Source organism: Mus caroli, unplaced genomic scaffold (genome assembly GCF_978045245.1).
Source record: "Mus caroli unplaced genomic scaffold, Mus_caroli_1 scaffold_11, whole genome shotgun sequence".
In the NCBI taxonomy this organism is placed as follows: domain Eukaryota; kingdom Metazoa; phylum Chordata; class Mammalia; order Rodentia; family Muridae; genus Mus; species Mus caroli.
In genome coordinates this window covers 111,551,253-111,561,915 of record NW_028227266.1, presented here as the reverse complement: position 1 = coordinate 111,561,915, position 10,663 = coordinate 111,551,253, and the positions used below count along the sequence as shown (strand labels likewise).

Sequence of the window (10,663 nt, the reverse complement as noted above, 5' to 3'; positions counted from 1 at the left end):
GTTGAGTTAGATAGACTCTAAATTGTCTTATTCAATTCTTTCATTTTCAGACTTCAGATGGCTGTATTGTGTCATAGAAAAGATCACAATGAAAATAATAAGGAACTGCTCCTTGTCCCATCGGTTGCCATTGGACCTCCCAAGCAGCTTGTGTCAGTTGTACTCCCAAAGGACCTCCTTGTTAATCTAACTACCACAAAACAATTAACTTGTTAGCTTCCTAGTGTCTTGACTGCCATGTCCAGATGTTTATGTTGGACTCTCAACAGCTTGCTTCAGTCCACTAGCACAGCTGGCCTGTAAACATAACAGTCAGTATCCACAAGTGGAATAAGCATCAAGGACTGCCATTTGCATCCATTGGTAATGAGCACAGCCTACATCAGGACGCTGGGCTTCATACCCACCCAGCTGTACTGAGAGGCCCCTACCTTTTCCTCTGGAGGAATATCCCAACAGATCTAGGAAAGAGTGAAGACTTTCACCAAAGGCACCAAGAGTCAGTGGATTCCATGTGGAAAACAGGATGTTCACACTAGTGCAGGGCAATGACTTGGACATATCCCATTTGTCCCTCCAAGTTTAACTCATACCAACTTGCCTGATCTACAGTTTAGCTTGTGCCTCCGTGACTAAATGTCTCCTATAGTTGCCTGTCATCATGGTTGAGGGCAAGCTGAAGCTTGTCCTTGGCTGTACTTTCATGCAAATGGAGTCAAATCCTTTGGATGGTCAGCTCCTCTCAGGACATATCCCTGAAATAAGTCATGATACTAAGACAAAGAAAGTGTCACATTTTTCTCTCACTGACAGCTTCAACTTATAAGCTTGAGTGCTAAATGCTCAGCAGATGGAAGATTCATCAGTACCCTGTCTACTAGCTGGCATCTCTCAGAGTGGACTCTCTAGCCCGTGAAAAGAAAAGGGTACCCAATGGCTCAGAACTCTTGATGGTGGCTTAGTGACTCCAGAACCTCATTCTGTAGTTAGGTTCTCATTATTGCTCTCATCATTGGACTCACTTGAAAATGACTTTCAATGACAGGTAGCTGGAAAAGGGTAGAAAAGTTGACCTTTGCCCTCACTGCAGTATGGTTCTGCAACATGATGACACCATTGATTTGACCCATCTTGACACAGGTCAGACATTTTATAATGCAGGTTGTTGAACAGTGAATGTCTACTTCACAAGGTGGTTTGTGAATGCCAGGGGAAGTAGGCTGGAGAGCCACCTGTGAGCAGCTTTGACAACAGGTGGGGAATGGGTTCAGGTGCCAGGTAAAAAGGTGTACATGACTCACCAAGAACATCTATTACTTCTGGCCTTTTATCCTCTGTGTTATTACTTTATAGAGATAAATACCTTTCTAACTGCCAGGGAGACCAAGACAAATATGTAAGAACCTTGCATGTTTCCTCTGTGTCAGGAAAATGACTGAGATAAATAGCAGATTGCTGTGATGAGTGGGCAAAGCCGGACTAATGGAGCAATCACTCTTACCCCTGGCCTCAGAGATAGTAGAACTAGGATTCTAAGTCCACATACACTTGGATACTTGCATGGCTATTTCCATTCCTGTAATCGTGATAGCCAAGATATCACACCAGCCTAAAAGTTCATCAATAGAGAAATGGATATAGAAAATGTCACAATATATACAATAGAATTTTATTTAACTGTATGGAAAAATGAAAATCAAGGCATCTTTAAGAAAATACTTGGAAGTAGAAATCATTGTGTTGGGAAAAATAAACCAAATGTCACATTTTCCCTGGCAAGCAGAATGCAGATATGAATTGATATATTAATGTTGGACATGGAAGTAAAAATATGGTCTGAAAGAAGCCAGAGTTGTCAAAGGAAGGGAGAATGAGAACTCTTTCAATGAGAATGAGAAGGTAATTCAATGTATGTGGCAGGAAGGCAGGTTGGGATATTTTGGTGGAAGAATGGGGACCATTTCAACAAGATGAACCTGAGTAGTAAACATTAATGGTGTGGACCATCTCAAAACAGTGTGTGTGTGTGTGTGTGTGTGTGTGTGTGTGTGTGTGTGTGTGTGTGTAAATGTCACAATCAACTCACAGTGAACCTACTTCGCATGCTAATTAATGTTATTCCTTCTCAAGTCTCTGATGGAGTTGAAGACTACATAGTCATAGCCTCACAATTAAGCCTAAGTTATAAAGGATCTTAGGAGATGTTTTAAGGATGGTAAAAGCAAGTTAAGAACACTTGAGGACAGGAAAGTTTAAATTGTAAACAAGTGTTTGTGTTTGAGGTTGGTAATGCAAGTTATGAAAGTTAGAGTATTTAAATGCTTAAGATGGTAATGAGTAAATCCTTCAAATACAAAACTCTGGATTCACCAAGCTACGATGGATGATGGAATACTTTATCCGAAGTTGTCAGATAGAGATGATTTGAAATAATTTTTCATAATTGTTTCATATATCTTCCTAATGTATATTGCTTTTATTGTAAGGAAAAGAACCTTTTATATTTAGACAAGAAGCAGGAAATGTTAGGGTTGGTCTGGTGCTTTTATGAGTTCAAATGCTAATTACTGACCCTAAAGATCTGATTGCTCTCTGGAGAGGAGATCCTCACATATACCAAGCAATGCTATGTAACCCTTGCATCCCAAGTTAACTGGTCAATAAAATGCTAAAGCCTGTGATTGGGCCGTAGAGAGAGAAAGAGGTGTCATCAATATAGAATGAGGAGTCTCAGGAGAGACCAGGGGAGGGGAGAAAGAAGAGACAAAGAGAGAAAAGGCTGTCACGAGAAGAGATGGTCCATGAAGAAATGGCCAGGAGAAACAGCAAATAACAAGAGACATGTGGCTAGGATGTAAGTTTAGAATAGCTCTAAAACTTGCCCAATATAGGCTTACAGCTTGTGAATAAAGAGAGAGAGAGAGAGAGAGAGAGAGAGAGAGAGAGAGAGAGAGAGAGAGAGAGAGAGAGAGAGAGAGAGAGAGAGAGAGAGAGAGAAATTGAGAGAGAAATTGAGAGAGAAAAGGATGAGGAGGAAGAGGAAGAGGAGGAAGAGGCAGAGGCAGGAGAAGGAGAAGGAGGAGACAAGAGGAGGAGGAGGAGGAGGAGGAGAAGGAGTTGGAGTTATTTTATTGAAATAATTTTCTTCAGCAGTGCCCTAGCTACTTTACTGTTCATACTTTGATTTCAAAACAGTTCTGTTGAGTACATGCTTGGACACCCGTGCTTTGGAGATAAACAAGTAAAGGCTTCTCCACTGAAGGAGGTACCTATGGGCCGTGGAACTCTGGCAGTGGGCACTGTGGATGCCGAAATATGAGAATTGTCAACAAGAATCACCAAGACAGATGAGAGATGGGTGCCCAAGCTACATTGCTTCTTGATTGAGCTTCTGCCTCTCTCCTCTGATGTCTAGCTCTATGCTCTCTCGCTAATCTGTAGACTGGAGAGAAAAAAAAAGCATTGCTGAGCAATTCCCTAGGGTTGACATTCAATCATAATCATGTTAAATACCCCAGCTATCATATTATGCACTGCTAGAGTAAACTCACTATTAAAATTTACCATGGTTATAAATAAAAATAGTGTTGTTTTTGCTTCCGTAAATTTAACTGTGTGTTCTGAAATAAATATAATTACATCTACTGGAACACTTAGAAGGGATAACCTTGTGAAAATTATCCCTAAGTGTTAAAATAAAGGCAGTGGGAGAAAAGAACTGAAAGAGAGAGTTATATGGGGCATTATCATAACAATTGGGAATTAGTTTTATATTTACCAGCACAGCATCCTGAGAACATGCAATGAAAAATCTTCCTTCCTGGCATCCTCATCACATTCCCCAACACCTGAACCCCTCCTAAGTGCTCTCTGCCTATCAATCTAAGTCAGAGGAAATAGTACAGAACTGAAAATACACTCAGCCAGAAAAATAAAAATGAATCTTGATGAGATACTGTTTTCCATTTTACAAAGAGCAAGGCAATTGTACATTCAAAAGCACCTTCTTAGGCATTTAAAATATTTTTTCATTTATTTTGCTCAGTAGATTACTTTGGAAATATAAGCATGTAGCAAGTTCTAATTGGGTGACCCCAAGGTGTGTCTTAGAGACTAGAGATTCAGAATATGCCTCAGTCTTAACTGAATGACTCTGTCTCTTCATACTTCATTGAAGGCATTGCTTTATTCTTTGTGTATTAAACTTTAATACATGTGTGTGAGAAAGAGGGATGAGATCATGGGTTTGGGTAGATGTGTATACAGTGTACAAATGTACGTGGAGACTACAGGTCAACTTCAGGTGTGATTCTTCAAGTCCTGTCATTTTACTGCTTGAGAGAGGCTTGATACGTCACTTGGTCTGGAACTTATCAACTAGCTTAGGTTGGTTTTTATAACTGTATGACACTATGCCAGACTTTTGTATGTGACTTTTGGGTCCCACATTCAGCACTTATTTCTTGCATGGCAATTATCTCCTATCTCTCCAGCTGCTCAGACAAATGGCCCCTTTTCATTTCATGGGAACACACAAATAAATACATAAACTGTAGGTAGACATGTTGGTTAAATGCATACAGATGTCTCAATCTGCCTGTCTCCATGGTTGTTGCCTGGAGATGCATGATACACTACAAGAGACCCACATTCCCCTCTGGATTCCCAGCCATTCCTTTTGCCATGCAGTTTCATCGTAACTTCACTAAAGCTGGACCCCTCACTTCTCTATGGCTTCCTATGGGGTTGGTACTATGACTTACTTGTACACACTGAGGCTGAAGTCCAGTGTGTCCTTTCCAAGTCCAAGATTTAAGAGGGTGTACAAATTTTTCCCTGGTCTATGAATACATGTGCTGAATATCCTCCTCTTGAGAGGAGGATGAGCAAGAGCAAGGACTCTTGGCCAGCTAGGGTACCTCAGATGGGTCCTTTAGCATTCACCACCTGCATGAAATCATATGAGATGGCACAGCTGGATGAGCAGAACCAATTAATGAGCCCGGCTTGGGTAAGCGATCCTTAGCTACAATAGAAGCACTGTAATAAACTGTGACTGTTTGCTGGCCTTGATGTTAGGGTTCTTCCAATGCCTTGCAGTAAAATAGTTTTTAAATTTTATTTATTATATTCATCATTAGTGTGTGTGTGTGTGTGTGTGTGTGTGCATGTTTGTGTGTATGTTTGTGTGTGTGTGTATGTGTGTGTGTGTGTGTGTGTGTGTGTACCACAGTATATGAAAATGCAGAGGAAGAATTGTTGAGTTTCTCCTCTCCTTCTGTCTTTACATGGGTTCTGGAACAAACTCAGGCCGTCAGGCTTGCCTGGTGAGTGCCTTTCTGGTCCCACTGGCTCTGAAATGCATAGCTGATACTTGTTTTGATAAAGTAATCTAAGCTATTACTGTATTTTGCTGTGTTCTAAAGAAATATTCTTGTCTAATGTGTATAAATTCTTACAAACGTGATATTAAAATGAAAATGCTACATTTTTCATGCCATTATATGAGGATCATTCTGATTATTTATAGCCCCTGTGGCAAGAGTATAAATGTCATGTTGCAAGTCAAGTAAATAAATGCTTGAGATCCTAAAGTAGAGCTCACAAGTTGGCTTTATTACTCAATGATATGTCACCAGCCATTTCATACTCAATGGTTTAAGACAACTATTAATTGGAATTGTCCTTTAACATTTGGTAATTTGGTTATGCTTAGATGAAGGTGGTCTCTTATCTGGTCATATTTGGTATTTCTCATGTACTTGCTAGAGCAAAAACCCTCAAGGTAACCTTTCTCCACGTGTCTCTCCATCAAAGCTTCTTAAATTGTGGGTCAGGAGCCCGCATGGGATTGCATAACTGATTGTGGAAGCTGTGAAGCTCGGCAATGATAAACGATTTCTGAAATGCAATGGGAAATGAATGTGAAGTGTGTTTGGCAGTGTTAGCCTGTGCTGAGTCTTGCAACATCACCACAGCCTTAGTTCTGAATGCATACATACACATACACACTTGTACTGAGCATGCTCCGACAATGCAAGGCTAACAAGTGTAGCCTGAAGCACCTTGGACCACACTCAAGACTCCAGTCTCTTACAAACTGTAATATTTTAACTGTGATGCAATGTTTTCTGCTCTTATAGAAAGATAATGGCTTAATTATGGAAAACAAAGACTTTTAACACTTTCCTAGAATCATTTATTCTTGAACATCATAAATATCACATTAGTATACTTGAAGACAGGATCATATAAAGCAAGCACATCCATCTTATTAATATGTAGATGGCAAATTTTAAAGCTAGTAAACTTTTATGTTTGCTAAATCTTGGTAAAAGTATGCTGGTAACATAAACATTTGTCAAATAAAAGAGTCCCTACTAGAGAACATTTTAGGAGCCATAGGATCCATAGTATACATGGTAATTCTCTTCAGCAATGCTGATGGACAGGCTCCAGGGGATGCAAAGAAGAATTGGTCATTCATGACTTGGGCTTATAAGGTCCTCGTGTTACTTTAACCACCACACACTATTTTACAGTGGTGATCATTAATGTGCCCAGGGTCAAGAAGAGACATAGCTCCACTTTCTGTTGTGAGGGGGTTGTCTACATGCATATATATATATATATATATATATATATATATATATATATATATCATGCATGCATGTTGGAATTAAGTCCTTGAAACTTCCCGTCCCTACTGTGTGCATGTGTGTATGATAGGGAGAGAGGGAAGTCTTAAAGACAAGCTACCATAGGAACTAAAGTAAGCAAACAATTAGACAATACATCACAGTTGGTTTTATATCGACAAACATAATTCCAAAACATCCCAGAGGACCTAGACTTATAATTCTTGGGATATTAGACATTCTGTACATGAAGACAGAAAAAAACAAAACAAAACAAAACAAAACCTGAGCCTTCCATCCCGTGGTGATTTGAGTAGGGTTGATCTTCATAGACTCATGTGTTTGGATGCTTGACCCATAGAGAGTGGCAGTATTAGGAGGTGTGGCCCTGTTGGAGGAAGTGCGCCACTATGGTGACAGGCTTTGAGGCCTTCTATGTAATGTTCAGTGTGGCTCACAATCTCTCTTACTGCTTGTGGATCAAGACATATAACTCTCTGTTCTTTCAGTGCCATGTCTGCTTGAACACTGTCATGCTTCCTACCATGATGACAATGGACTAAACCTCTGAAACTGTCAGCCAGCCCCATTGAAATGTTTTCCTTCATAAAAGTTGCAATACTTTTGTTGAAGATGCTTTCTGGCCCTTTAAGGTGGGAATTTTTACTTTCTTCTATTCCTATTATTCTCAGGTTTGGTCTTCTCATTGTGTCCTGAATTTCCTGGATGTTTTGGGTTAGGAGTTTGTAACACTTTGTATTTTCTTTGACCTTTGGGTCAATACCTTCTATGGTATCTTCTATGTCTGAGATTCTCTCTTCTATCTACTGTATTCTATTGGTGATGCTTGCGACTATAGCTCCTGATCTCTTTCCTAGGTTTTCTGTCTCCAGAGTTGCCTCCATTTGTGATTTCTTTATTGTTTCTATTTCCATTTTTATGTCTTGGACCATGTTGTTCAATTTCTTCACCTGTTTGAGTGTGTTTTCCTGTATTTCTTTAAGGTATTTGTTTCCTCTTTAAAGAGGTTTTTAAAATCATTCTTAAGGCCTATGTTTCCTGTATTTCAAGGGAGTTATTTATATCCTCCGTAAAGGCCTCTATCATCTTCATGAGATGGGATTTTAGTCAGAATCTTGCTTTTCAGGTGTGTTAGGGTATCCAGGTCTTGCTGTGGTGGGAGAACTGAGTTCTGATGATGCCAAATTACACTGGTCTCTGTTGTTTATGTTCTTGTACTTGCCTTTCGCCATTTGGTTATCCCTGGTGTTAACTGGCCTGGTTGTCTCTGACTGGAGCTGTCTCCTTGGAGCAAGACAGGGGTCTCACCTGTGACCTGGGTTACAGCAGGCCTCCTGGGAGACAGGCAGTGTTCTCTCTGGTTAGGGGCCTCCTGTGTCCCTGGTTAGAGCAGTACTCATGTGTACCTCATGAGGGCAGTCCTCCTTTGTCCCTAGTTAGGATAGACCTCCTAGAAGAGAGACAGGCTGTGGGATGTGGAAGAGGAGCAGGCATTCCCATATACCCTGAGTGAAGATGTAGACTGGAAAATGAAGCTTGGGCAAGGATAGGTCCTGTGTCCGCTAGACTCTATGGGGGTCCTAACTGAGGCATGAATTGAGGCAGGGTCTCACCTGTGTCCCTGATTACTGCAGGTCTACTAGGAGACAAGCAGGCTGTGGAGGTTGGGAGAGGAGCAGGCACACCTATCTGCCCCAGGTGATTTTACTCCTGTGTTCCCAATTAGCCATAAACTTACAGGTACAGATTCATGTAATCCTCCTAATACCAAAGGTGTGATAGTGGAGCATCAACCACTCCAGAGGTTGGTTCTCATGGCCTCTTATGAAATGCAGAGACAGCAGAAGGGAGGTCATTTCAGCTACATCAAAATCCCATTCACAGGGTGGAGACAAGCTATTCAATATGAAGCTATCCTATCATTAGAGACAGCTCCTTCCAGAAAGTCATTTGTTGCCTTCAGAAACCTCTGACAAGCCAAGAGTCAAGAACAAGTGTTATCCTATCAGATCCATTTTTTTCCCTGGAATAGGATTTGGAAATTTATTCTGGATATAATATTACTCATGATCGTGTTCTTATCTTAGTTTCCAGTTTTCTGCTACATTGTGATCATAACTGTTGTAGGTGCACATGGAATCTCCTTGGGTGATAGGCATATTAATAATGACATCTTCGGGAGTGTATGTCATGACAGTCATGGTGTATTTACCTATGAAACAAAGAGTTCCTGTTTCAGATGCACATTTCGAATTGGATATTTTGTGGGTGGAGGATGTAAGTGTAATCCTGTGTTCACTGATGGTTTCTGTCACCATGTTCATTTCCCATACATGCTTCAGATTGAGAGATTGGTGCCAGCATAATCATCATCAGAGAGACTTCCCCAGCAACTGATGGAAACAGATGCAAAGACCCACAGCCAAATATTAAGCAAAGTTCAGGGGATCCTGCAGAAGGAAGGGGAAGGATTATAGGAAATAAAGGGGTCAAGGATGCACCACAAGAAAACCTACAGAATCATCTAACCTGGACTCATAGAGGCTCACAGAGGGAGCCTGGATGGGCTGACCTAGGCCCTCTTAAAATACATTACATTTGTGTAGCTTGATCTTCTGGAGGGACTCCTAACAGTGGGAGCAGGGGTTGTCTCTGAATCTGTTGCCTGCTTTAGCACCCTTTCCACCTATTGGGTTGTTTCATCGCACCGTAATAGGAGAGAAAGTACCCAGTCTCACTGCAACTAGAGATGCCATGGCTGGTTAATATCCATGGAGGCATGCCCCTTTCTAAAGAAAACTGGAGGAAGAGTTGATGGTGGTGGGGGAGTGCAGTAGAGGACAAAGGACTTGAATGAGAAGAGGGAGAGGAAACTGTAGCGTGGATGTAAAAATAAGTAAGTAAATTATTTAAAAATTATTTTAAAATGTTGCTGTGGTCATGGTATATTTTCACAGCAATAAAGTCCTAACTAAGACACATTCCCAGGTCACCCCTATCCTATCTAGACTCCAAGCTGTCCTGAAGTACCTGAGCCAGGCTCATTTACATACAGATGTCACTACCAACAAATCCTAGTTCTACCTACACCCCTTGCCAGCAGCCTCACTGGAGGCCGGCTTTGAGCCTAAGGTTATGTAAACTGTGGAGGTGATGTCCTAAGAAAGAAGCCAGGCAAACCTCAGGAAGGTGCACCTTCGGTGATTTAGGCTTAGAATTTCTTGATCCTGGGAACCTGAAGCTTAGGAAGGAGCACATTCCTTTAACCTTGAGGACTGGATATTTTTGGAAACAGGCACAGAGAGAGAAGGAAAGAAGAGTCATCTAAAATGTCCTCTTATTCAGGACCCTGCTCTCGCTTACCCATGGCTGGTACTTGTGCAGATGTTCCTATGAGCCTGACCACTCGTGAACATTCTATGCCAACCATCTAAGAGGGAATGAAGGCTATGCTAACATTTCTTTGTTTTTATTAGATATTTTCTTCATTTACATTTCAAATGCTATCCCAAAAGTCCCCTGTACCCTCCCCCCATCCCCCGCCCTGCTCCCCTACCCACTCACTCCCACCTCTTGGCCCTGGCTTTTCCCTGTACTGGGGCATATAAAGTTTGCTAGATCAAGGGGCCTCTCTTTCCCATGATGGCTGACTAGGCCATCTTCTGTTCCATATGCAGCTAGAGACAGGAGTTCTGGGGACACTAATTAGTACATATTGTTGTTCCACCTATACAGTTGCAGACCCCTTCAGCTCTTGGGTACCTGACTGTGAGCATCCACTTCTGTATTTGCCAGGCACTGGCAAAGCCTCACAGCCAGCTCCTCACAGGAGACAGCTATAGCCGTGTCCTTTCTGTGCTAGCCTTTCTTATTGGTGATCTAATTTCTGTGTCTGGCCCTTTCTCTTTTGAATTAGAAATATGTAGGTTCTGTGACATTGTAGTTAGTATTTACAACTGTTAAAATTCTGTTATGAAATCGAATAGGAAAAAAAAAGCACCTCT

The 10,663-nt window shown here is 41.2% G+C and overlaps 1 pseudogene; it reads left to right on the top strand.

The window, feature by feature from the left end:
- Positions 1-1,091: 1,091 nt before the first annotated feature.
- Positions 1,092-9,270, top strand: LOC110302448 (selection and upkeep of intraepithelial T-cells protein 1 pseudogene; annotated as a pseudogene).
- Positions 9,271-10,663: the final 1,393 nt, after the last annotated feature.